The sequence below is a fragment of the Sminthopsis crassicaudata genome, chromosome 5, assembly GCF_048593235.1.
Source record: "Sminthopsis crassicaudata isolate SCR6 chromosome 5, ASM4859323v1, whole genome shotgun sequence".
NCBI classification, from domain to species: Eukaryota; Metazoa; Chordata; class Mammalia; order Dasyuromorphia; family Dasyuridae; genus Sminthopsis; species Sminthopsis crassicaudata.
In genome coordinates this window covers 143,106,919-143,132,699 of record NC_133621.1, presented here as the reverse complement: position 1 = coordinate 143,132,699, position 25,781 = coordinate 143,106,919, and the positions used below count along the sequence as shown (strand labels likewise).

At 34.6% G+C, this 25,781-nt stretch overlaps 1 protein-coding gene across 17 annotated transcripts in view; it reads right to left on the bottom strand.

Annotated features, from left to right (window-relative positions):
- Positions 1–25,781, bottom strand: part of LOC141543321 (uncharacterized) — a 139,120-nt gene that overhangs the window by 34,639 nt on the left and 78,700 nt on the right. For 10 of the 17 annotated variants that reach the window (XR_012482407.1, XR_012482408.1, XR_012482410.1 and 7 more), the window contains one exon: positions 11,257–11,316. The exons of 6 other annotated variants lie outside the window; for them this stretch is intronic. The gene's annotated coding sequence lies outside the window, so the exon portion shown is untranslated. Of the gene's footprint in view, positions 1–10,173; positions 10,462–11,256; positions 11,317–25,781 lie in introns of those variants that run through there. One more of the 17 variants, XM_074268367.1, reaches the window with a different exon arrangement.

The window sequence follows — 25,781 nt, the reverse complement described above, 5'->3', positions numbered from 1 at the left end:
TGATGAGAGACACTTTTCATTTATTATTTTCCCTTATAGTTGGAGGGAGGGGAGCTGCTCTGATGTTTTGTGGACATGGTGGGCTTAAGGCTCCAGCTGGGTCTTTCAGGTAGCTCAGCATCCTTGCCCTCAGCAGCAAAGAACGATCTGGATCCAAGCAGTGAAAGTTGAGATGAAGATTCATCCAGCAGTCATGTCACATGGGCCATGAACTTAGTAGGATCGATGTTTCATAGGAACTGAACTAAGTATTAAGTCCAGCCCCCCAGATTTAGGTGGTAAAGGGGAAGATGTGACCTAGAGGCATTGGGGAAAAAACTTGTATGCTTGTTCTTATCTTAGAAGTGAACATAAATTTGTAAAGGCAAATTGATGTTAAATGATTAAATGAAACTCGGGCCTACTTATTATCCCTTAAAAATGGAGGAAACCCAACTGGTAGAGTAGGGGGCTGAGAAAACTGTGGCAGAGAGAAATGAAGGACACACGACTAGTTAATATATGTGAATCCAATGAAGTATCAAGGCATGATATTTCCCCTTTTATCCTTAAGGAACTTCCCTTCTAAGTCCTGGGGAACAGTCAATAATGTACAATGAATTACTGTACAGAGAGAAAGGATGGGAATAAACATGTATATGATACCTACTAAGTTCCAGGCAATGTGCTAAGTGTTTTGAAAATATTATTTCATGTGATACTCACAAAAATTTTTCAAGCTAGGTGCTATTATTATGCCTATTTTATAACTGAGGAAACCAAAGCAAAATAATTCTGAGATCAGATTAAAATTCAGATTTTCCTAACTCCAGTCCCATTGCTCTATTCACTGAGTCACTAAGCTCTGCCACAAATTTATCCACTTAATTTCCCAGCTACTTCATTGGATTCACATATATTAACTAGTCGTGTGTCCTTCATTTCTCTCTGCCACAGTTTTCTCATTTGTAAAATGCAGAGACTGGGCTCTGGCCCCTAAAGTCCTTTTCCGTTTTCAATCTGTAATGCTATAACATATTCTGGTCTTATCAAAAGGAAGTCAAGAAAGGATTCTTGTCATACAGCACCTAACCTTTCTTTCCTTGTAAGTGCTAAAATTTTGTGCACTCCTGAGTTTTGATTGTTGGCTCCTCTCCAGAGTCTTCTTCCTTTATTGACCCCAAAATTCCAGAAGATAAGGAATTGAGTGGACTCATAGATAAGAAAAGTGAACTAGGCCCCTGTTCTAAATGTACTATATTAAAAAACCACTTCCGCTATGGCCAAATGGCATTCACTCTGTGCATACCCTTTGATCCAGCATTGTCTCTACTGGGCTTGTATCCCAAAGAGACTATATGGGAGGGAAAAGAACCCACATGTGCAATAATGTTTGTGGCAACCGTTTTCATAGTGGCAAGAAACTGGAAACTGAGTGGATGCCCATCAATTGCTTAGTAAATGCTTGTTGACTTGACTTGATAATATGCTGTCCACAAGTCCAATGAGTTGTCCTGATCATCATTAGTAGAGTTAAATTGCATTCCTGTCATTTAGATAATGAAATAAACCAAACTTTTAAGATCTTTTAATTTTATGAAATACAACTCTTACCTACTCCACCTTCTTGATTTTCCCTTTTAAGTACTGCAGCCATTCTCTGAAAGCTCTAGCTACTTAAAAAGCAGCATTTCAAATGGGAAGAGAGGTTATTTTGGATCTTGCAATCTTCTGCAAAGAGTACATCTAGTTCCTTTACTTAAATTACTGCAGTAGCAGGGATTTAGAGAGCCTGCTGGGTCAGGTCCATGGAGAAGTGCTGCTGTGCCATCTAGAGGAAAACTGTGGTACTGTGGGAAACAGCCCTATTTTCAAAGTACTGACTTGTTCCTTTTATTTAAATCATCTTTATAATCCTATGTTTCTAGAGGGAGGGTCTGGTCCCCGGGTTTCAAGAAAAGGAAAGTTAAAAATTTGATCAGTAGTTTCCTCCGTGAGAGAATATAGGAAGTAATAAAAGGAGGGCTCTTTTTTCTTTTATTTTTGTCTGTACTCAATAAAGTTCAAACCATAAACAACTCTTGGAAAGCTAAGTGTCTGTCTTCCATGATGCAATATAAACTTTAAAGCAATTATAAGAACCTTCTAAAAATGTCACAAGCCAGAATGTGTCACAGGTGTTGATTTAAAACTAGGTCTTTGTTCCAAGGAAAGCTTTCTATCTACTACTACTTTATGTCTGTCTTACATAAATGGAAGAGAATATTATTGTATCATAAGAAATCATAGGAGTATAGATTTAGGCTAGAAGAAATCTTACGGGTCTCCTAGTCCATCCCTGTTCATTTTTCTCATGAGGAAATTCAAATTTATACATGTAAATAAGAGATAGATTTGCAGATACAGAAATCATCAGAGACAGGATTTGAATTTAGGTCCTGACTTTAAATCTAAGATTTTTGAACTGATACAGAATGAATTTAGCAGTACCAAGAAAAAACTATACACATTTATGTATATGTATAAACACACATACACAAACATACACACTTACATCTATATATTGAATATAATAGTGTAAACAAAAAATAGTTAAACAAATACATATGACTCTTTTAGCTAGAGAGGTAGGAAACTATAAAGATGTAGAATGTTGCATACCTAGTCAGCCAGGAGTAAATACTTTCTGTTTGGTTTTAGTTTGTAACAAGGCAAGACTCAGTGGGCAAGTTATCAGTGGGGCATATCCAGAAATGACAATGAAGTAAACATAAAATGCAGAAATACAACTTTTTAAAAAATAAATTTGGAAAATTAGGATATAAACACAAAATCATAGAATCTTACAGCTGGAATAGATCTCAGAAAAAATCTAGTCCAGCTGTATCAAACTCATAAAGAGATACCAATAAATCATACATGAGGATCCCCACATGTTAGCTTAAGTTAATATCACCTATGTTTTATTGCATTTTCATTCATTTTAATAAATATTTCCCAATTATATTTTAATCTGCTTGGAGCTGCATTTTAGTGCTATCAAGTCTATGGGTCTTACATCTGATACTTCTGATCTTGTATGATCCTAAAATATTCTCCACAACATACCCAACAAATAATTTTCTGGATTTTGTTTGAAATGGGAAACATTTCATAGAAAATGAAGCATTGGACCTGGAATCAGGAAGATCTGAGTTCAAATTTGACTTCATATACTTTCTAACTCTGTGACCCAGGGATAAACACTCAATCCTTTAGTTCTCTCATCTGTAAAATGAGAACCATAATAACAGCATTTATCTTTACAAGGTTGTTGTGAGGATCAAATTACATATATGTATGTGTATTGTGTGTATATATATGTACATATATATACATATATGTGTGTGCATATACACACACATAACTCACACATGTGTATATATATACATATGTATATATAATCTACAAATCTTAAAATGACATAAATGCAAGTCATTAACATCACCCCCACCACCACTATCATCATTATCATCATCTACAAAAGAATCTCATTCCACTTTTAGATAGCTTTGTTAGGATATTTTTACTATACAATTTCCATTTTAAAAATTCCCTCATTCCTTTTTTTATTGCTAATATTTCCCAATTCTGTATTCCCGATAAAAATTTCTCTTGTAACAAAGTGTAGTCAAGCAAAACAACAACAATAACAGGAACAAACATTGTTCATGTCTGCTAGTACATAACTCATTATATATCTCATATATATCTCACCAGTAATCTTCTACCTCTGAAATTGATTGGTCAATATATTGACCTATGTTTTGATATTTTTAGTAATGTTTTCTTTTATGTTATTGTTTTGCCCATTTCTCTTGCCTTTGGGATCAAGATGAAGAAGTTTCATTTCTTTTACACATGACATTTCTTCAAATTACTTGAAGATAGCTATCATAACTAAGTTTTCTCCTCTCTAGACCAAATGTCTCCAATTTCTTCAACCAGTTCTCATTTGATATAATTTTATCGTCTTTTATCATGTTGGTTACAACCTCCTTAGATTGCTCATTAGGATAAATAAAAGAAACAAATTATATTTCAATTGGAGTTTTAAATACTGTAGAACCCCATTAATACTAATTAATAATTAATTAGGTAGCTATATATAATTGTCTCATTCTGAATGGTTTTTGTTTGCTTTTTGCATTAGAATTTTAAAAAGATGGGCATTAAAAGACTTGTATTTGAAAATGCCATTCACATCCAGAGAAAGAACAATGTAGTCTGAGTGCAAATTGAAGCATACTATTTTCACTTTAAAAAAATTTTTTTTCTTGTGGTTTTTCCTTTTGTTCTGGGTTCTTCTTCACAATGACAAATATAGAAATATGTTCAACATGATTGTACGTATATAATCTATATTGGATTGCTTGCTGTCTTGGAGAAGAGGGAAGGAAGAGAAAAAAGGAAGAAAAATTTGGAACTCGAAATCTTACAAAAGCCAATGTTGGAAACTATCTTTACATGTAATTGGAAAAAATAAATAAGTAAAATACTGTTACATGAAAAAAGAGGTTAAATTTAAAAGAGTAAGTATTTTTCTTATGTGAAGTTAATGAGTTAATATGAATGATTTTTTAAATTTTAAAATTATTATATGATCATTATGTAATGTCACAAAAGGGAATTCTGTTTAGTTTGATCAGTTTGTTACCTAGAATTTACTTTGGCTGTGTACAAAAATCATTAACATCTGTGCTTTTACTAGATTTTAAACTCTATCACTATATAAACTGTGTGTTAAAATTTTAATCCAGAAGGAGAAAAGAAATAAAAGAAAAATATCAGAAAACCTTCTAGCAATGACAGAGAAAATAGACGTCAACCAGGAAAATGAGTGGTTTCTGTAAGTATGTTAAGCTTTATGGCTAGAATAGCCAGAAAAGAGAAAAAGAAGGAAGTTGAAAGAGAGGCATAGTGCTCCCTCAGATAAAACTACTCAAGAGAAGAGAGAAGTACTTTGGGATAAATGTTTTCAAATTTATTTTATCTTTGTATTTCTAATGCCCACTTATCATGAAGATTGGCACATAATAAGCTTTAATAAATGCTTTTTGAATTGAACTGATGAGTTTTAAAGAAAATATTTTCTGTAGTTCAGGAATAGGACAATAGGTTTAAAGTGGCTATCAAAAGAACAATTAATTATATTGAATGTAAGCTGCTGTATTCCCTGAAAGACAGGATCGCTCTTAACCACTAAACCCACAGAGAGACTGGAGGAGACCTGAGAAGGCTATAAATGGGATTTGGTAAGCTTTTCTGACGCCTGGCAGATGTATGACTCTGGAAGCATTACTGACAGGGATTGGACTCTACCATGGTGTATATAAAGGTCTTCAGCAGAAATAATGGAACAGAAAAGGCACAAGGAAGTATAGGTAACTTCTGGGGACAAGATCATGCTCTAAATATCAGTGGTATGTACACATTTTGGATAACAAACCAAACAGCAGCCTTAGGAGAACCTGCCAAAGGGACTGAGCAAACAAAGGGTCTAAATATAGAGAAACTGATTGTGTGTACAGATAATCCACTTGTCATTTAAGAGATGGATTGGAAATTGGAAGGAAAATGGCTGGAAAATGAGCTGAAATAGGAATACTGTTCACAGAGATTACTTTAGTCAAGCTGAATAATATGGAGAGTTATATTCCATGGCTATCTTTGGCTCTTTTTGATTCCCTTTTTTTTCCATGTACCTCCTTCCTAAAGAATATTAAAAAATAAGAATTGTTCACATTCACTAATAACCAGAGAAAAGCAGTTATTACTTCATCTATGTTAAGTCTAGCTAAACTCTGTCACAACACCTATCGTAGCCACCCAGAACCCATCTGGAGGTTTGGCTATTCACATCAATAATGGCTATTCAATCAATAATAAGCTATTCTAATAACATGGTTTTATTTAATGAATTTGTTAAGTCTTTGAAGAATTGTTAAAAGAATCCTATAATTCTATCCCTTCTGTTGAGAGGGAAGGCCCCCTCATCTTTACCATCTGTCTTGCTACCTACTGCCTCTAAGGTCTTCCTGCCCTTGCCATTTGCCTTTCCTGCATTGCCATCTTATGCACTCCATCAAAGGATGACTGGACCTTATCATCTAACCCCATTGTTGTTTTTTTAGAACTTCTCAGCTCTGCCAGCTTCCTTCCAGCAGAACTTTCTTTTATAGGTTGCCATCTCTGGAATATGAGATTGAGAATTGGGACAATCTTACTCTTTCTCTTTGTATCTCTAGCACTTGATACAGTTCTTGGCACTTAGTGTTTTGTTTTTTTTTTTCATTCATTTAAAAAGTTGCATATAAACTTCTGGAAGGGAGGGAATAGTTGAAGGGACAATCTTTGTATCAACAGTATATAGATTAATGCTTAACAATGTAAGATATTAATAAACGTAATAGGAAGTTAGGAAAATGCTGAACAAACTCAAATATAATGGAATTTGATAAATAGTGTGGTATAATGCAATGAGCACTTGATTAAGATTTAAAGGGCATGCATTCAAATTTTAGCTTGATTACTTATGTGAACATAGGCAAGCCACTCAACAGTTTACTTATCTACAAATTGAGGAGGTTTGGAGTAGGTTCATTCTATCTTTAGATTCTATTTTTTTCTTTCGTTTTTCTATTAAGTTCATTATGTAATGGGAGGACTAACCAGTGAACCATGTTATAAACATTTGCAGTCTTCCCTGAGGGTGTAATCTCCAAATGGACTTTAGAACATGCAAAGGTATTCTTTCTAGTCTGCTTAGCATATGAGCAAGAGGAGCCTCTTGGGTGATCAACTGCTGAGCTAGAATTGAGAGTATGTTTAAACACTTATCCAGCATGGTTTTTTTCTCTTTCCTTCCTTCTTGTTTTCAAGGGAGGAACAAACCTTCACTTGGGGAGAGAGACTGTGGTTCTTTAAATCTTCACCAGGTTCCTGCCAAGTGACTTATGAGAGCTTCCCCCATTGTGTCTGTTTCTATTGCATCTATTTTTTTTTCTTGCTCTTACATGAATATCATATAATCGGACTAAGATAAAAACTTTTAAAAAAATTATTCTAAACTTAAGAAGTAAAACAAGCATTTCTGTAACATGGTAGAATAGAAAAAAAAAAAGATGATTGTACATGAAACTTCAAATCTATTATGTACAACTTACTATTCCTTTTATATGTATAGTAAAGTTATCATATATATTTTCCCCTTATTTTCTCTCATCATCTTAGATACAAATATGTGTATACATATATATGTGTATAGTATCTATATATGTATGTATGTATAAATGGTTTTACAAGTATAATCTTCCCCCCCCCCCCTGAGGCTGGGGTTAAGTGACTTGCCCAGGGTCACACAGCAGGAAGTGTTAAGCATCTGAGACCAGATTTGAACTCGGGTCCTCCTGAATGTGTATAGTCTTTCTATACATATTTCCATTTATCCCTTTATACTCTGGATGCAGATAGCATATGCCTTCATACATCCCTTGTAATTAACTCAGGTACTTATAATAGTCAAGATGACTTAGTCACTCAATGTGGTTCTTAAAACGATATTGTTATTACTGTATACAATGTTCTTTTGGTTCTGTTCACTTTGCTCTTCCTTATTTAGTGCAAGTCTATCCAAGGTTTTCTAAGATCTTTGAGTTTATCATTTCTTAAAGCACAGTAGTATTCCATCACAATTATATACTACAGCTTATTCAGTCATTCTTCAATTGATGGGCATCCCCACAATTTCTAGTCCTACACCACCACAAAGAGAGCTGCTATAAATATTTTAGAACTCATAATGTCTTAAAGATTACAAAGCTATATTTAAGGATGCAAATTAAAAACAACCTTAATTTATAATGTTGTAAACTTCAAAAGGTTAAGAGAGGTAGCCCCCAGAGATCCTGGAACCAGACTGCTGACGAGGTTTGGCAGTCTACCAGCAGAGCCTTGAGAAGTAACTAGGAGCCCAGTACTTGGTTGACCTCAAAGCCAAGAGGCCAGGTCGTACAAGAGGAAGGAACTTGTCCGGCTATGCCTCATTTGGAAGTAAATTTGGTGGGCCAAATGCTTTATAGAAATCGTTTTGAGTTTGAGTCACCGTCTCCAGGTATTGAGTTGGTATGAGGTATAAAGAAGAAATGTTTGTACTTCTTGTATATTTTAGTAAATATTCTTTTGTAAAAGCAAAATGATGAAAATTGGTCAAATGATGTTGAAAAACTAATCAGTAGAGAATGATTATAAGGGAGTGGCAATCATTAACAGTTGATATTTTAACTAATTTATTTCACAAAAAAAATTGTATTTACTTATATATTTACTCAGAATTAAAATACTATTAGGATTTTTTTTCAAATACATGCAAAGATAATTTTCAATATTTATTTTTGTAGAACCTTGTGCTCTAAATTTTTCTTCCTCCTTCCCCCCTCCCCATATGCAGTCCTTTTAAACATATTTCCATGTTGTCATGAATCATAAAAAGAAAATGCAGACCAAAAGGGGAAAAAACTCACAAAGAAGAAAAAAGCAAATAAAAAGGTGAAAATACTATGCTTTAATCCACATTCAGTCTCCATAGTTTTCTCTCTGGATGTGATTGGTATTTTCTACCCCAAGTCTATTAGAATTTCCTTGAATCACCCCCTTGTTGAGAAGTCATGTATATCCCAGTTGATCATCACATAATCTTGTTACTGTGTACAATATTACTCAGATTCTGTCCCCTTCATTCAGCATCAGTTCATGTAGGTCTTTCCAGGTTTTTCTGAAGTCAGACTATTAGCAATTGATATGAAGAAGAATACACAAACTTTAGGTCTATAACCAACAGCATTAGATGATAATTACCAAGTCCCTTAGAGGTACCCCTACGACCCTCATCAGTATGAGTGCGAATTGGGATGAGGATGTTAGAGCATTAATAGGTGATGTTCATTAGTATATGAATATGATTCACAGGCTTTTAGTCACAAGGGACCTTATGAGTCATCTAGTGCACAACTGCCTCATTTTCTAGATTAGGAAAGTGTGCCCCCAAAAGTCATATGACATCCCCTTAGTCACACAGCTAGTTACTGGTGGAACAAAGCTTCCAATTCATGTCCTCTCCAAGTCCATTGTTCTTTAGACTTTACCAAGCTATGTCCTAGCAATTTAACTCACAGAAAACATATAAATATGTGTATATACATATATATGGGTTACTTAGAGAGCACAGTACATAGAGTCCTTGACTTGGACAAGATAAGACTAGGTAATTCATATCTAGTCATCTGGGTGATCCTGGGCAAGTCACATAATCCTGTTTGCCTTAGTTTCCTCATCTTTAAAATTAATCATAAAAATCATAAAAAATCATTTAAAAATCATAAAAGAAAATGGCAAACCATTCTAATATCTTTGCGGAGAAAACCTCAAATGAGGTCATGACGGGTTAAATACAACTGAAATGATTGCATAAACAATAGGTGTGTACTCACCTGTTAGCACAGATAACAGATCAAGATTATATTTCTGAGAAAAGTGGGATGTGGCAAATAATGGGGATGATGACAGAAAGCAAGACATCAGAAAGAAGAACATATCCATATATTTGCTTAGAACTACTAGTTTTGTGAAGTCCTGTATTTTCACTGGGTATAAATTTTGGCAGATAAATACCATACAGATAGGTTCAGAAAAGAAAATTCTGGACAGAATACTGAATCTTAGTGTAATAACCAGGTATTCCCCAAAACTACTATGTAGTCAGCAATGATCAAATGAAGTAGATAATAACAAAATGTCCTTTTCATTTCTACTGTGTAGATGTTGTCTTGGCATTCCAGATAGTATTGTATTATGGATGACCAATTTACCTCATTTTTCTTGTTTAACTGAGATTTTATTTTGATTTATATTTTTCATATTTGCCAATTTCCCTTCCTTTGCTTCCATAGCTGAGCATATTAATATGGCATTAGAGAAAAAAGATATATTTAATACTTGAAGGGTCCTGAGATGGAAAAGAGATTAGACCTGTACCACTTGTACCTTAAAGACAGAATTAGGAATGAATGAAATTTAGGTGGAGAAAACAGACTAATCATTAGAGCTGTCCTTTGTGTGAAATGGGCTACATTGGGCAAGTATTGGGTTCCCTCTTACTTGTAGGCTTTGAACAAAGCCTGAATGATCGGTTGTCAGGTTATGGAAGAGCATATTTTTCAGGGACAAGTTGCACTTCACAGCCTCTGAGGTTCTTTCCAGCTCTGAATTTCTGTGAGTCTGTGAAATCAAGCTCCTGCTGATCTGCTTGTTGTTATTTTTGGCAGCATAATCTGGGTTCTGCATGACTCCAGAATGGCAGAGGCATGTTAAATTAGCTGAAAAGAATCCCAGAATGTTAGGTCTTTTATAATCAGACAGAACTCCAAAAATAAACTGAAGGAAAACACAAAACATTGGAACAATGGACAATTATCATGGAAAAAATGGGAAACAATTGCAGTTGCAGTGTCGTATAACAAATATAGCCTACAAAACATGTGTAGTGATGTAAGTACTCCTACTCCTACTTTCACAGAGTAGTGGGGATGCAAGAAATTATAGGTATGCAACAGGGAATTTATTGGTTAAAGTTGAATGTGAGGACCTATCCCAGGCAGGTCCAAATTAGGAATTCTGTGCCAGAAGCAAGAAATCTGAATTCTCATATGAACTGATCCAAAGTGAAGTAAAAAGAACAAGGATAGAAGATCTAAAGCAAAAGTGGTATAAATGAAAAGAAGATAAAAATGAAATGGATCACAGTAATCATAATGATCCATCTTGGATCCAGAGAAGAGAAGGAAAGCTCTTCCTAATTTTGGTAGAAAGGTTGGGAAATAGTCATGAAAAGTTGCCTGCATTTTAGATGTGGTCATTGTTGTTGGCTGATTTTACTTTTTTTTGTTGTTGTTTGTTTTTTTGGTTACAAAGGAGGTTTGGTTATGGATTTGCTGGATATAAAAATCTTTCCTAACACAGATAGATCTCTAGTAGATGGGAACAATAAGAAACTTTGATTGAGGGGCAGTTAAGTGGTGCAGTGGATAGAAAGCTAAGCCAAATCAGAAAGATTTGAATTCAGATCTAGCATCAGACACTTAACTAAGGTCAGACTTACTGAGCAAGTCATTTAACTTTATTTGTCTCAGTTTTCTTATCTGTTAAAAAAAAAATAATAAAAAGGGTAATAATGACACTTACCTCCCAGTGTTGTTATGAGGATCAAATGAGGTAATAACTGTAAAGCTCTTACTATTGTACCTGGAACATAGTAGGCACCATATAAATGTTAGCTATTATTGTTAATACCTAGCAAAATGCTTTGAACATAATAGGTACTTGCTATATGAAAAATGAACAATTCCCACAAAGTGGTCCACTCTTCTACCTTTTCTATAAGATGTAATTGAAACAATGGATTAGATCTAATGGTAATGATAACCTGGGGGGGGGGGGAGGGAAGGTTTGTATCTCTCTTGCTCCTTAACTTGGTACTTTGCACATAGCAGGTGCTTAATAAATTGATTATTATTTAACATTGACCACAATGATTTCAATTATAGCTCAGCAATTTTTATACCTGTTGAGACATTTGAAAAATATTTTCACTTATTCTTCTCCCTTTTGGGGTTTGAAAAGTTGTGGATAGCCATCTAGGGGACAGAGGTAGGAGAAGGGGGGCGGGGAACTGGAATACAAGGTTTTGCAAAGGCTAATATTGTAGAATTATCTCTGAATATGTTTTTCAAAAATAAAAAACTTTAATAAAAAATAAAATAAAATAAAAAGTTGTGGATAAATAATTGAAATGGAAATGCTTGGTATGGGGTGGAGGGTAACTAACCTTGCCCTTATATACTGTTTTAAACTGTACTTTACAGACTTGGTTTTAGATCCAGATAGAATTGTGAACAAATTCTCCAGCTTCTCTGCTCTCTCTCTCCTTTGGTGACAGTCCCTTTTGATCTGCCCTCCTTTTTTGTGGGTAAGGGTAAGGAAGGTGTGGAGCTAGATCAGTTATTTCATTGGTGTAAGAAATAGCCAATGAAGAAACTCTCTTTGTGAATACAGATGGCAACTTTAAAATCCTGTTACTAGGAGAGAATGAAGCTGGTGGATGGTTTGAACTACACCTTTTCGAGCTGCAGGGAGCTAAAGCCAATACTAAAGTCAGTACTAAATCTGGCACCAATATGTTGAGGTGCTGAGAGCAAGGGGCCACCAGGCTGTCTCTAGAGGGGCCTCAAGATCCCTCAATTTAGTGGGGGAGACATGTGAAACACTTCACATATACAAGATATACATAGGATAAATTGGAGGTAATTATGTTGACAAATCAAAATAATCTAGCATATGTAAAATAAATACTAATGACATATTTATGCTTACAGAATAATTTTGTCATATTGAAAAAAATTCTAACAGGGCAAAATAATTGCAAGAATTATAAAAAATTAAGATTCAGTATGAGTAAACACTCATATGGGCCATTTTGAACAGTGGATAGAGTGCTGGGCCTGGAGTCACAAAGACTCATCTTCTCAAATCTTATTTCTGACACTTCTTAGCTGTGGGATCCTAGACAAGTTTAGATTAGTTTCCTCATCTGTTAAATGAGCTGGAGAAGGAAATGGCAAATCACTTCAGTATCTTTGCCAAGAAAATCCCAAATGGAGTCAAAAAGAGTCAGGCTTGACTGGACAACTAATACTCATATAGGATAAACATGTGAAGCTTCTTTTAAAATACTCTTATTCATCCCGCAGAAATGAATGTGCTTTGGGCTCTGGAGAAAGAAAACCTGAGTTCAAATCCAACTTCAGACTCTGACAAACTGTGCATCCCTTAGCAACTCACAACTGCTGCTTGCCTGAGATTCCTCATCTATAAAATGAGGATAATAGTAGCACCACTTCCCTTGGTTGTTGTAAAGATCAAAAATGCTTACTGAAACTCCTGGCATCTAGCTATAAATAAGCTATATAAATATTAGCCATTGTTATTTGTCATCATTGTTAAAACGAGACTTAAAATGTTAACATTGGCTTTTTATGAACCTCTAGTTTTAGAGAGTGAAAATGTTTAAAATAAAATTTTCCATATTCAAAGTGTCGCACTTGAGTTCTGTACCTCAGTTTTGTTCTCAGATCCTTTTTCCAGTGGGTCTATTTTAACTCTTGGTCTTTCCAAAAAGCTAGTTAAAAAATTTCATGCTTTTAGTAAAAAAAAAAAATATCCACAAAAGCACACTTAACATTTTCAGTTAAACAAGAGTGCCATCTAGGCAGACATGACAAGCCTGACTAAATTATGATAATGCTTTTAAGGGGAAGCATTAGAGTGTAAAATTGAGAATGAAGAACAGGCACAATAGTCAAGTTTGCACAGTTGTACTAGCTCTCTGAAAAAAAGGCTTTCCATTTTTAATTTGACTAAGTCAACTAGGAATTATGCCATTCAAGAGAATTTTGCTGTTCTCATTCCCTATTCTCATCAGATGACAGAACATGAGTCCCAAGTAGAAAAAAAAGCTGAAGTTTAAATTCTCCTTTTTAATATATCAAAATATTCATTTCTAAAAGGGCTTTTTAATATTTCCAAATATCAGTTTCCAAAAGGACTATTACATACAATCTAAAATAACCTTATCATTATTATAATTATTTTTTAAGAACCTTGATTCAGGTCTAGCTAGACATAAACACACACACACACACACACACACACACACACACAAGATTGTTAGGAGTTGATTCCTCTTCACCTTTAAATTATAAAGAGAGGCTTCTGTTTCATTGTCTATTTGTCCAAATTTAGAGTGTGTATGTGTTTCTCTACTGGTCCCATGAAGACACACCACTTATGTTCTCAGAGAGTATCTGCAGGATCTCTTTCTCTAGTTAGTGAAAGTGAAAGGCCTATAGGCACAAATCACCATAAGTATCATAGTAGCTAGTAAGATACTGAATATTATCTGGATATTATCCATGATTCTCCAGCAATATGACCTTATCATTCCTTGATGCCAGGGAAATAGGGAATTTAGGGCCTCTGCCAGCCCCAGTAGGAAGCAGTCCATCCAGAGCCCCAGCAGCAACCTCAGCTGCTATCCCTTCACCCATCTCTGTTGCATCCTGCTTGTTTCTTCTGCTTCTTTTTTTCTGGATGAATTTTTTTCCCTTAGCCTATGGGTTTTTTGGGGGAATAATTGGAATTTCAATACTTGAATTTCTGTGCCATTTAATTTTCCTTCATTAATGTAATGGCTAGCTTTGGGTTTAGGAACTTAAATTGTCCCAACATTTGAGACCTAGACTTTAGAAGTTCTAAGTAGAGCTTATTTTGAAATTGTATTGATCATTTTCCTCCCAAAAGACTTCAGTGTACCAAATTATCACCTAGAAGTTCTGTAAAATGGTTAGGCTTAAATCTAAATTTTCTTCCAACTCTAAAGCTTTTTAAGTATAGGAAACAATTGCTTATAGATTGTTGATCCTTATTCTGTCTCTGTCTCTCTGTCTCTGTCTATCCATCCATCCATCCATTCATTTATCTATCTTTGAGAATTAAAAAAAAAAAATCACATCTACATAATCTTTATATTTGTAAGTGGATTGATTTATTTTTTCTTCCTAGGCTTTTCCCTTTCAGAGTCAAGTCTGATTTATCTTTCAACATTCCTAAAATGATTTATTTTCGTATCTGATAGACCAACTAATGCATTAGGTACCTGCATATTGACCTTCCTAAGAGGAGTTAGACTTTGAAAGGGAAAAACAAATGCCTAATGCCTAGGAAATGGTGGCTAATGAAAGAACTTCAAACAGGATGATATATTTGAGTACAGAAAATTCCCTGGAGACCCTCAAATCACATTCCCATTGGCAATGCCTACTCTGCAATGCTGTTTTCTACCTATGATTATTCAATAAGTATTGAATCAGGCCTGTGCTGGGCGAAAAATCCTATGAGGTTTTAATTGATCACCACTTATATATGTCAAAATGTGATAGAACTACTAATAAAGCTAGTGTTGCATACACTTTAATAAAATATGCAGGACTTTGGGAAGATGATGGTATATTAGAACTTAGAGGAATTCAGATGCCCCCACAACACTCTAGTAAAGCTATTCAATTACCAGATTTAAAAGAAAATAAGTTATAAACTTTTCTACTTCTACAAGCCTGCACAAAAAAGACTTCCAGGATCTGTAGAACCTAAACAGAAATAAGGCAGGACTAATAGAAGATTTGCTGCAATGAGAATAGCCAAGTACCAGAAACAGGAAAAGAAAAGGGTGAAGAAGAAGAGTCCTGGGAAAGTTTCAGAGCAAGCCCAGCCAGGTATGGCCTAGGATTTCCATAACAATTGGAGAAAGGGAGCAGGAAGGTCCAGCTAGGGAGTGAATCCATCCATAGCCCATTTGGAGAAAGATCTGGAGAAAAACCTAGAGTCCCACACAAGCAGAGCCCTGGTCATAGAAGAAGAAAGTTTCTCTATCATCATGTAGGCAGCCTGGGTCTGAAGGATTCCAGCAGAAAACAAGGGAAAGCAATTTCTGCAGAAGATGATGCCTACTCTTAAGCACTGTACTCAAGGACAACCAAGTCTTCCAGACATCATCCAAGAATATAGAATTAGAATGTGATTCCTAAATAAAACAAAGTGCCAAGTACAATGAAGAAATGACTTGGAGAGAGAGATTCTCAAAGGATAACTATGAAAGAAAAGAAGCCAAATGAATCTAAAAGGAAAAAAAAAATTAAGTGACTCCAAAGTATCCCAGGATGACGCAAGGTAAAGGAGAGTCAATAAAGCAGATATGATTGTTTCATTTATAGATTACAAGTGTAAAGCAAACACTCTTTTACCTATTTTTTTTTTCATTTCTAAAGGGGGGGAATAGATACAAAGAGAAGAAAATGTACGAATATATGATGGAGGAAAATACAATTAATAAACCTAATTGTGAATGTGAATGGGATAAATTCATCCATCAAATGGAAGAATATAGTTGAATAAATTAGAAAGAATGAATTAGAAATTGTTTATAAGAAGTATATCTGAAAAGTAAATATTCATATAGAATTTAAAATGAAGGGTTGAAACAAAATCCATGCTTCAGCTGAATCAGAGAACAGTGATAGCAATCATGATCTCAGACAAAGCAGCAACACAAATAGACTTATAAAAGAGATAAAATAAAAAAGAATAAACAGAGATAAAGAGAGAAATGATTATGCTTAAAGGCACTATAAATAACAAATCAATGTCAATATTTATTATATATACACCAAAAAGAGTAGTATCTAAATATTCAGAAAAAAACCTCATCAAATTGCAGGGAGAAATATACAGCAAAATAATAATTGAGGGATTTAAATATATCCTTTTTTAGACTGAGACAAATATGAGTAAAATATAAATCAGAAAGCATTTAAGGACCCAAATACGACTTCAGGAAAATTAGAGGAGATAATCTCTGGTGCTTGTTAAATGTAAAAGAAAGGTATTTACATACTTTTTTAGACACGATCACTTTATAAGAATTGATACTATACTGTGGCATAAAGAACTCTTTGATGAGGTATGAGAATAAGGAGAGAAGTCTCCTTTGGTCCAGGCACAGGTCAGATGCGAAAGAATTCACAAACTCAAAATCTGTGTGGCAAAAAGGGATTTTTTTTTTTTTAAATCATTCATTAAGAAGGAAGCTTTCTTAGTGGGCAAAACTCTTGATTAGGAATTTGGCAAAGGTGGGTTAACAGACACCCTGATTATATATGTAAATCTTGGCCTGGGGCTGGGAGCTGTGTGGGCTAATCAATAGAGGTCCACCAGACAGAGATCTCCAATTGAATAACACCAAAAGGCTTTTCCTAGGGCCTGGGAACTTTCCCTAAGGGGATACAGTTTCCAGGCCCCCCAAAAGAACTGTTTATGCATCATTAAAAATTTTAGATAAGCAGAATGACTAAACACATAGTGAAAAAAGTGTAAAAGAAGAAGATCTACAAGTATCAAAACTCAAATTATTTAAATTATTATTATTTATTAATTAAAAACAGTAATCATAAAAATAATTTGGTATGATTTAAGAAATAAAGATGTTGGGGCAACTAGGTGGCGCAGTGGATAGAGCACCAGCCCTGAATTCAGGAGGACCCGAGTTCAAATCTGGTCTCAGACACTTAACACTTCCTAGCTGTGTGACCCTGGGCAAGTCACTTAACCCCAGCCTCAAAAAAAAAAAAAAGAAAAAGAAAAAAAGAAATAGAGATGTTGATCAATGGAACAGAAGAGGTTTATAACATCCAGAAGTGAACAAACAACAAGTATGGCATTGGATATATCCAAAGACCCTAATTATATGGATAAAGACTTACTAATTGACAAAGATTTCTGGGAAACTGGAAAGCAGTTTGGCAGAAATTATACCAAAGTAAGATTTGAATAGATATATGATTTTGACCTAAAAGATGATATCATAAGCAAAATAGAGGAAGAAGGAAGAATTTACTTTTCATATTTGAGGATAGAGGAACAGTTTATAATTAAACCAGAGATATAGAAAAATTTTTTAAATGCATTTTGATTATATAAAATTCAAAAGTTTTTCTGCAAACAAAACCAATGACATTAAAATTAAAAGAAAAAAAAAAAAAAAAGGAAAATGAGAAAAAAATCCCTGAAGCAAGTTTTTCTGATAAAAGTTTCCTGTCCTAGACATAGACCTGAATTCAAATTCTTCTCCAGAGATCTACTAGATGTATGACCTTGGGCATGTTCCTTTAAGACTGTTTCTGTCAATTTTCTCATCTGTAAAATGAACTGAGAAGAAAATAGCAAACCACTTCAATATCTTTGTCAAAAAGACCCCAAATGTAGTCATGAACACAAATGAAATTGACTGAACAACAACAACAAAATAGTTAAGTTGATCATTTGATAGCTTGGATCAGTTTGAATGAGACCAGATGAAGCTTTCTCAAAAAGTCTGTCTATGAGATAAACTAGGTCAGGCCTGAGGCCTGAGTCACATGGTCCCTATTCCCAGAAATCTGCAGAGCAGGAAGATCAGGTTTTGGGCTCAGATTGCAAGAAGTCACATGATCTCTAGGCCTAGAGGTCAGACCCTAAATCAGCCACAGGAAGCAGACAACATTGGTGACCATTGGTCAATGATGGTTACTTCCTTTTAGTTTATCCAATGCAAAGACTTGGGTCTTTTGCTATTTAACCAGCTTTACGGCTAATCAGGGCAGACACATGTTGGGAGCTGAGGTGCTTCCCAGGTGTGCTGGACCTCTCTCTGCAGGGATTAAATAAATGCTTTCTCTTTGTATCTGAAGATGTCTCTGATTAGTTAATTTGGGGAAGGGGGTCTAGCACTGTCCCACTCAAGATGAACAAATAAATCCATAGAAAATAAATTTGTTTAAGACTATTAGAGAGATGATTCTGGGAAGATGGGGAATAGAGCAGAAAATTCCCAGATCTCCCCCACGAAAAAGTGCTTTGGAACTAAAGTAGAATGCAAAAACAAATAAGAGTTAGGGCAGAGCAGTTGTCCTCCTGGGAAAACTGGAGAAGAGCTGAAAGAAGATACTAGGATTGAGGTTTGACCCCAATGAAATGTAAACACTTCTAAGCTAATTCCACTGAAAGGGCAACTAGTGAGCCCCAGGGACTAACTGGGTGTGGAAAGCAGCTCCCGCCCCAGCCACAGGAATTTTAAGTAGGGAGTCCTTATCTGAGTCCATAAGATCAGGGAATCTTCTGCTGATAAGGGTTCGGCTCAATTGTGCTCTATAGGCATGGTCCTGGGGAGGAAGAAAGTAGCACAATCCTGTGAGTGTAAAAACCCCTCTGGTAGGCCCAAAATCTGTGTGGCTAGAAAAGGAAATTTTATTGTTCATTAAGAAGGAAGCTTTCTTAGCAGACAAAACTCCTCATTAGGAGTTTGGCAAAGGTGGGTTAACAGACCCCTGGTTGTATGGGTAAATGTTGGCCTGGGGCTGGGAGCTGTCTGGGCCAATCAAGAGGACCATCAGACAGAGATCTCCAATTGAATAAAATCCCTTAACTTGGGAAGGGCTTGTCTGGGAAAGGTATACTTTTCCCAGAGTTTGAGAGTCACAGTTTACATCCAGCCCCCCCATCCCAAAGGTTACATCATTTTTTCCCAAAAAGATCTCAGTTTACATCAGAATGGTTACTTGCCTCAAAATATATATATATAACTGAAAAAACCTTTGAAAATCAAATGAGAGATAAGATGACAGGAAAAAATGATGAATGTTGGAGGGGATGTGGGAAAACTGGGACACTGATGCATTGTTGGTGGAGTTGTGAAAGAATCCAGCCATTCTGGAGAACAATCTGGAATTATGCCCCAAAATTTATCAAACTGTGCATACCTTTTGATCCAGCATTGCTGCTATTGGGCTTATATCCCAAAGAAATACTGAGGAGGGGAAAGGGACCTGTATGTGCCAAAATGTTTGTGGCAGCTCTTTTTGTAGTGGCTAGAAACTGGAAACTGAGTGGATGCTCATCAATTGGATAATGGTTGGGTAAACTATGGAATATGAATGTTATGGAATATTATTGTTCTGTAAGAAATGACCAGCAGGATGATTTCAGAGAGTCCTGGAGAGACTTACATCAACTGATGCTGAGTGAAATGAGCAGAACTAGGAGATCATTATACACGGCAATAATGATACTATATGAGGATGTATTCTGATGGAAGTGGATATCTTCGACAAAGAGAAGAGCTAATCCAATTCCAATTGATCAATGATGGACAGAATCAGCCACACCCAGAGAAGGAACACTGGGAAATGAGTGTAAACTATTAGCATTTTTTGTTTTTCTTCCCAGGTTATTTTTACCTTCTGAATCCAATTCTTCCTGTGCAACAAGATAACTGTTTGGTTCTGCACACATATATTGTATCTAGGATATACTATAACATATTTAACATGTATGAGACTGCTTGCTATCTAGGGAAGGAGGTGGAGGGAGGGAGGGGAAAAGTCGGAACAGATGTGAGTGCAAGCGATAATGTAAAAAATTACCCATGCATATGTTCTGCCAATAAAAAGTTATAATAAAAAAATAAATAAATAAAAGCAAGGGATATAAAAGAAAGAAAGAAAAAATCAAATGAGAGAGATTGAGGAAAAATTTAAAAAATTAAAGTGATCCAAGAAAAACAAGAAGATTATGAAAAGGAAAATTAACCAACTTGAAAAAGAGATCCAGAATCTTAAGAAGGAAAATGACTCCTTGAAAACTGGAATTTGGAAAGGAGAAGTCAGTGAAGTTATGAGACCAAGAAGTAGTAAAGCAAAATATAAAGGATGAAAAAATTAGAAGAGAATGTGAGACACTTTATAAGAACAATAACTGATCTGGAGAAGAAATCAAGAAGTGTAAACATATGAATAATAGGTCTACCTGAAAGCTGTGATTTAAAAAAAAATAAGAATTTTGATATAATAATATAAAAACTAACTAAAGAAAATTGTCATGAAGTGTTAGAACAAGAGGAGAAATTAGAAATAGAAAAAAAATCCACTGATCATCAGTGGATTCTGAAAGATACTCTATGAGGAAAACCCACAGCAAAGTCATAGCCAAATTCTGAAATTCCCATGTTAAGGAGAAAATATTTTGAACAAGAAGGGGAAAAAAGTTCAAATGTGGCAAAACAAAGTCACATTTGGAATCACACAAAACCTAACAGCAGCTCCATTAAAAGATCACAGGTCTTAGAACACTGTATCAAAGAGCACAATAACTGGGATTAAGGCAAAAATATCATGCCCAGCAAGATTAACCATAATCCATGAAATCCATGAAAAAAAGAAAGGATATTCAATGAATAGTCATATTTTTGGAATTTTGTTGTAAAAAGTCCTGAAGTTAATAGAAAATCTGATATAATAGACCCAAGAGAAATATCAAAGACTAATTACAAGGGGCTCAATGAAGACAAATAGTATACATTTTTTATGTGAAATTGTCAACTCTATGTCTACAAGTATCATTAGTAATTTGATAATTCAAAAGAAAGCTAGGATTATAGCTGAGTTCTATAAAGCAAAACCATAGGAAAGGAAACAGAGGAATTAAGAGGGCTGGAAATTCTGGAACCTTAATCTTATTGGGAATGTGTTAAAAAGGAAATGAAAAATATATATTTAGAAGGCAATAAAACTCTTCTACATTCAGAAAGAAATAAGATGGTAAGGGAATAGAGAAGGAGGAGAGGATAAGGGAGGAATTTTTAGAAGGAACCTTATTCACATTAGATCAGAGTTAAAGAGAGAACAGCATCAACATTTAGAAAAGCTTAAAAATCTTCTAAATTTATAAGGAAATAAGAGGGTGAGGTAATAGAATAGGGAGCAGTATAGAAGGGTGTGTAGATTAATGGGACAAGAGTTGGGGGAAAAGATAAAGAAAGAATCCTTGGTGAGGAGGATAAGTAATAGGAAGGTAAGGTACTGGAGGTAAAGGTAAAGCAGGGGAGTCAGAAGGGATAGAACAGGAGATACATACAAACATAGTAATCAAGATGAAGAATAGAATTTGTTAGGTTAAAAAAAAAGGAGTGGCAATGACTTCAGACAAAGTTAAAGCTAAAAAAGATTAATATTTTTTATATTATATTAATACTGTTTTAAACTAAAATAGATAGTATGAGGTTGGAATATTTCTATGGGACAGGAAATGATGAATTGACAGATATAGAAAAATATGAAAAGACTTGGACTTAAGAAGGAGAATATTATCCACTTCAGAAACAGGACAAACAATCTTAGTATAATTTTATATAGATACATATAAATGCATGTGCATATATATGCATTTGATTATAATACATACATAATAACATGTATTATATGTCTATATATATATAGATAGATAGATAGATATATAAAGCTATGTATATGCTTATGTATGTACATATATGTATTGTTTATATATGTGTACAAATGTGTGTACATACACGCATATATATGCTTAATTTAGCCTTCTTGGGGGAGGTAGAAAGAGAGAAGAAGGGAAAAAAAGAATAAAATCAAAAGTGTACAGCAGAGAATAAAAGAAACTTACAAAGAAGCAAGATGGACAGTTCTGAACACACTGTAATATTTATTATATAGGCTTTTTTGAAATGGAAATTTGTTTTATATTTTGAATCCTCATGTTCTACTGTGCATGACATTTTTTTTTCTTTTCTATTTTGCATTTAAGTTTTAAATTAATTAATTTTTAAAAGAGCATTAGTCTTTCAGCTCAATTGAAATCATATGCTTGTAGATAAATATTAGTATTTGGCAGTATCTGTGTGAAAAGATATTTTTGAAGATAAAACATGTAAAATCTCATTATAGAACATCAACAGATGAATATTTGTAGCCATTTTTGTTAATAAAGAAAAAAATCAATTCTTCTCATTAAAAGACCTGAATTTCACCTCCTCCTTGCCCCAGTAGTACTCAATTAGTATTACATTTTGAACTTCTTCACATGAAAATTTGTGGGAATTTGTTTTCTGTCTTATTACAAAAGTACTTATGTAATATCTTTGATTTTGCCTATTGGCTCACAAAACCTTAAATAATTACTTTGAATCTTTATAGAAAAAGATTCCCTAAGGGAAATAGATATTTTAATTGCCATTCTTAGAGAACTGAATTATTACATCAATGATTCCAGTGTTTTGGAAGTTTCTAGAGTTGTAGCTGTTGACTGAATTTTAATTAACAACTTATTTTTCCTTGACTTTGAAGAATGCACAGATGATTCTGGCTATGATCTTTTTAATATCCGATATATTGTTAAAATATTTTGTCCACATTTTTATTGTATTTGTTACAACCTTGATGGTCTAAGCCTATGAGTTTGGGATTTGAGACTGATAGAGGAGAAAAAGTGATGGGGCTCAGAACTGAGAATTATCATGAAAGATATTTTACTTTTAAAGTAATTTCTTAGGTGGTTCCAGATCACATTTTGAATCTGGTTAGTGAGTTAGCAAGATAATGGGTCGAATAGGTGACTGAAGAGCATGGAGTTCTGAGTTTGCCCCCAAGAGCACTAGAGAGATATTGTAACATACTTCTATGTCCATGGGATTGTTAAAAATAGTTTGGGGTGAGGGGTAGAGCCAAGATGGTGGAGAGTAGACAGGTCTTTGTCTGAGCTCTTCCTAGCTTCCCTCAAAATTAACAACTAGAAAAGCCTCTGAATGATTTTGGAGTAACAGAACCCACAAATATTTGGAGCAAAACAAATTTTCAGCAGAAGATATTTTGGGAGAAGTTCAGGACAGATCTGTCTCCATGGACCAGCAGGGGAGGCTACCTAGGATAGGGAAACCCAGAGTAGAACCAAGGGAATCTACTGGGAGCCTCTTAGCCAAAATATAGCAGTGTTGTCTACTCTGTCCTGGTTCAGAAACCAGTGGATCAGCAGACCAGCTGTAAGATCTCCAATGCAACTACTGAAGGCAATAGTGAGCCTCTGAATCTCAGCATAATAAGCCGGACTTGGTTACACCCACCTAGTTCAGGTAGGACACCCATAGCACCAGTTTCAGGATCGTGTGCAGCTGTAGTCAACCTGACTGTAGAGAAAGTTTGGGACAATCTTCCCTTTGCCCTAAAAGCAGACCTCATCCTATAAAAATGAACAAAAAAGTAAAAAGAGTTCTGAGTAGCTGTTATGCAGAAAAGGAAGAATAGACCTCAAACATTAAAGACACTAAAGGCAAAATTTCTTCAGAGGAAGTACCAAAGGGTGATATGAGTTGCTCTCCAACTCAAAAGGCTCTCTAGGAAGAATTCCAAAAGGGTATTAAAAAAAAGGCTCTCTAGGAAGAATTCCAAAAGGGTATTAAAAAAAGAGAAGAAAAAGCAGGGGTAGCTATCCTTATCTCAGATCAAGCAAAAGCAGAAGTAGATCTCGTTAAAAAAGATAAGGAAGGAAACTATATCCTGCTGAAAGGTAGCATAAATAATGAAGCCATATCAATACTAAACATATATGCACCAAGTGGTATAGCATCTAACTTTCTAAAGGAAAAGTTAAGAGAACTGCAAGAAGAAATAGACAGTAAAACTATAATAGTGGGAGATCTCAACCTTGCACTCTCAGATTTAGACAAATCAAACCACAAAACAAACAAGAAAGAAATTAAAAAAGTAAATAGAATATTAGAAAAACTAGGTATGATAGACCTTTGGAGAAAACTGAATGGCAATAGAAAGGAATATACTTTCTTCTCAGCAGTTCATGGATCATATACAAAAATTGACCATATATTAGGACATAAAGATCTCAAAATTAAATGTAGGAAGGCAGAAATAATAAATGCCTTCTTCTCAGATAACAATGCAATAAAAGCTACATTCAGTAAAAAGTTAGGGGTAAATAGACCAAAAAGTAATTGGAAACTGAATAATCTCATCTTAAAGAATGACTGGGTGAAAGAGCAAATTATAGAAACAATTAACAATTTCACCCAAGATAATGACAATGATGAGACATCATATCAAAATCTTTGGGATGCAGCTAAAGCAGTAATAAGGGGAAATTTTATATCTTTAGAGGCTTATTTGAAGAAAATTGAGAAAGAGAAGATTAACGAATTGGGCTTACAACTTAAAAGGCTAGAAAAAGACCAAATTATAAACCCCCAACCAAAAATAAAACTTGAAATACAAAAATTAAAAGGAGAAATCAATAAAATTGAAAGTAAAAAAACTATTGAATTAATAAATAAAACCAAGAGTTGGTTTTATGAAAAAGCCAATAAAATAGATAAACCTTTGGTAAATTTGATCAAAAAAAAGAAAGAGGAAAACCAAATTGATAGTCTTACAAATGAAAAGGGGGATCTTTCCACCAATGAAGAGGAAATTAGAGAAATAATAAGGAGTTACTTTGCCCAAATTTATGCCAATAAATTTGATAACTTAAGTGAAATGGATGACTTCCTCCAAAAATAAAGGCTCCCTAGATTAACAGAGGAGGAGATAAATTGCTTAAATAGTCCCATTTCAGAAAAAGAAATAGAACAAGCTATTAATCAACTCCCCAGGAAAAAATCCCCAGGGCCAGATGGATTCACATGTGAATTCTACCAAACATTTAAAGAACAATTAGCCCCAATGTTATATAAATTATTTGAAAAAATAGGGGATGAGGGAGTCCTACCAAACTCCTTTTATGACACAGACATGGTACTGATACCTAAACCAGGTAGATCGAAAACTGAGAAAGAAAATTATAGACCAATCTCCTTAATGAATATTGATGCTAAAATCTTAAATAAGATATTAGCAAAAAGACTTCAGAAAATCATCTCCAAGATAATACACTATGATCAAGTAGGATTTATTCCAGGAATGCAGGGCTGGTTTAATATTAGGAAAACTATTAATATAATTGACCATATTAATAATCAAATTAATAAGAACCATATGATCATCTCAATAGATGCAGAAAAAGCATTTGACAAAATCCAACATCCATTCCTACTAAAAACTCTTGAGAGTATAGGAATAAATGGACTATTCCTTAGAATAATCAGGAGCATATATTTAAGACCTTCAGTAAGCATAATATGCAATAGAAATAAACTGCAACCTTTCCCAGTAAGATCAGGAGTGAAACAAGGTTGCCCACTATCACCATTACTA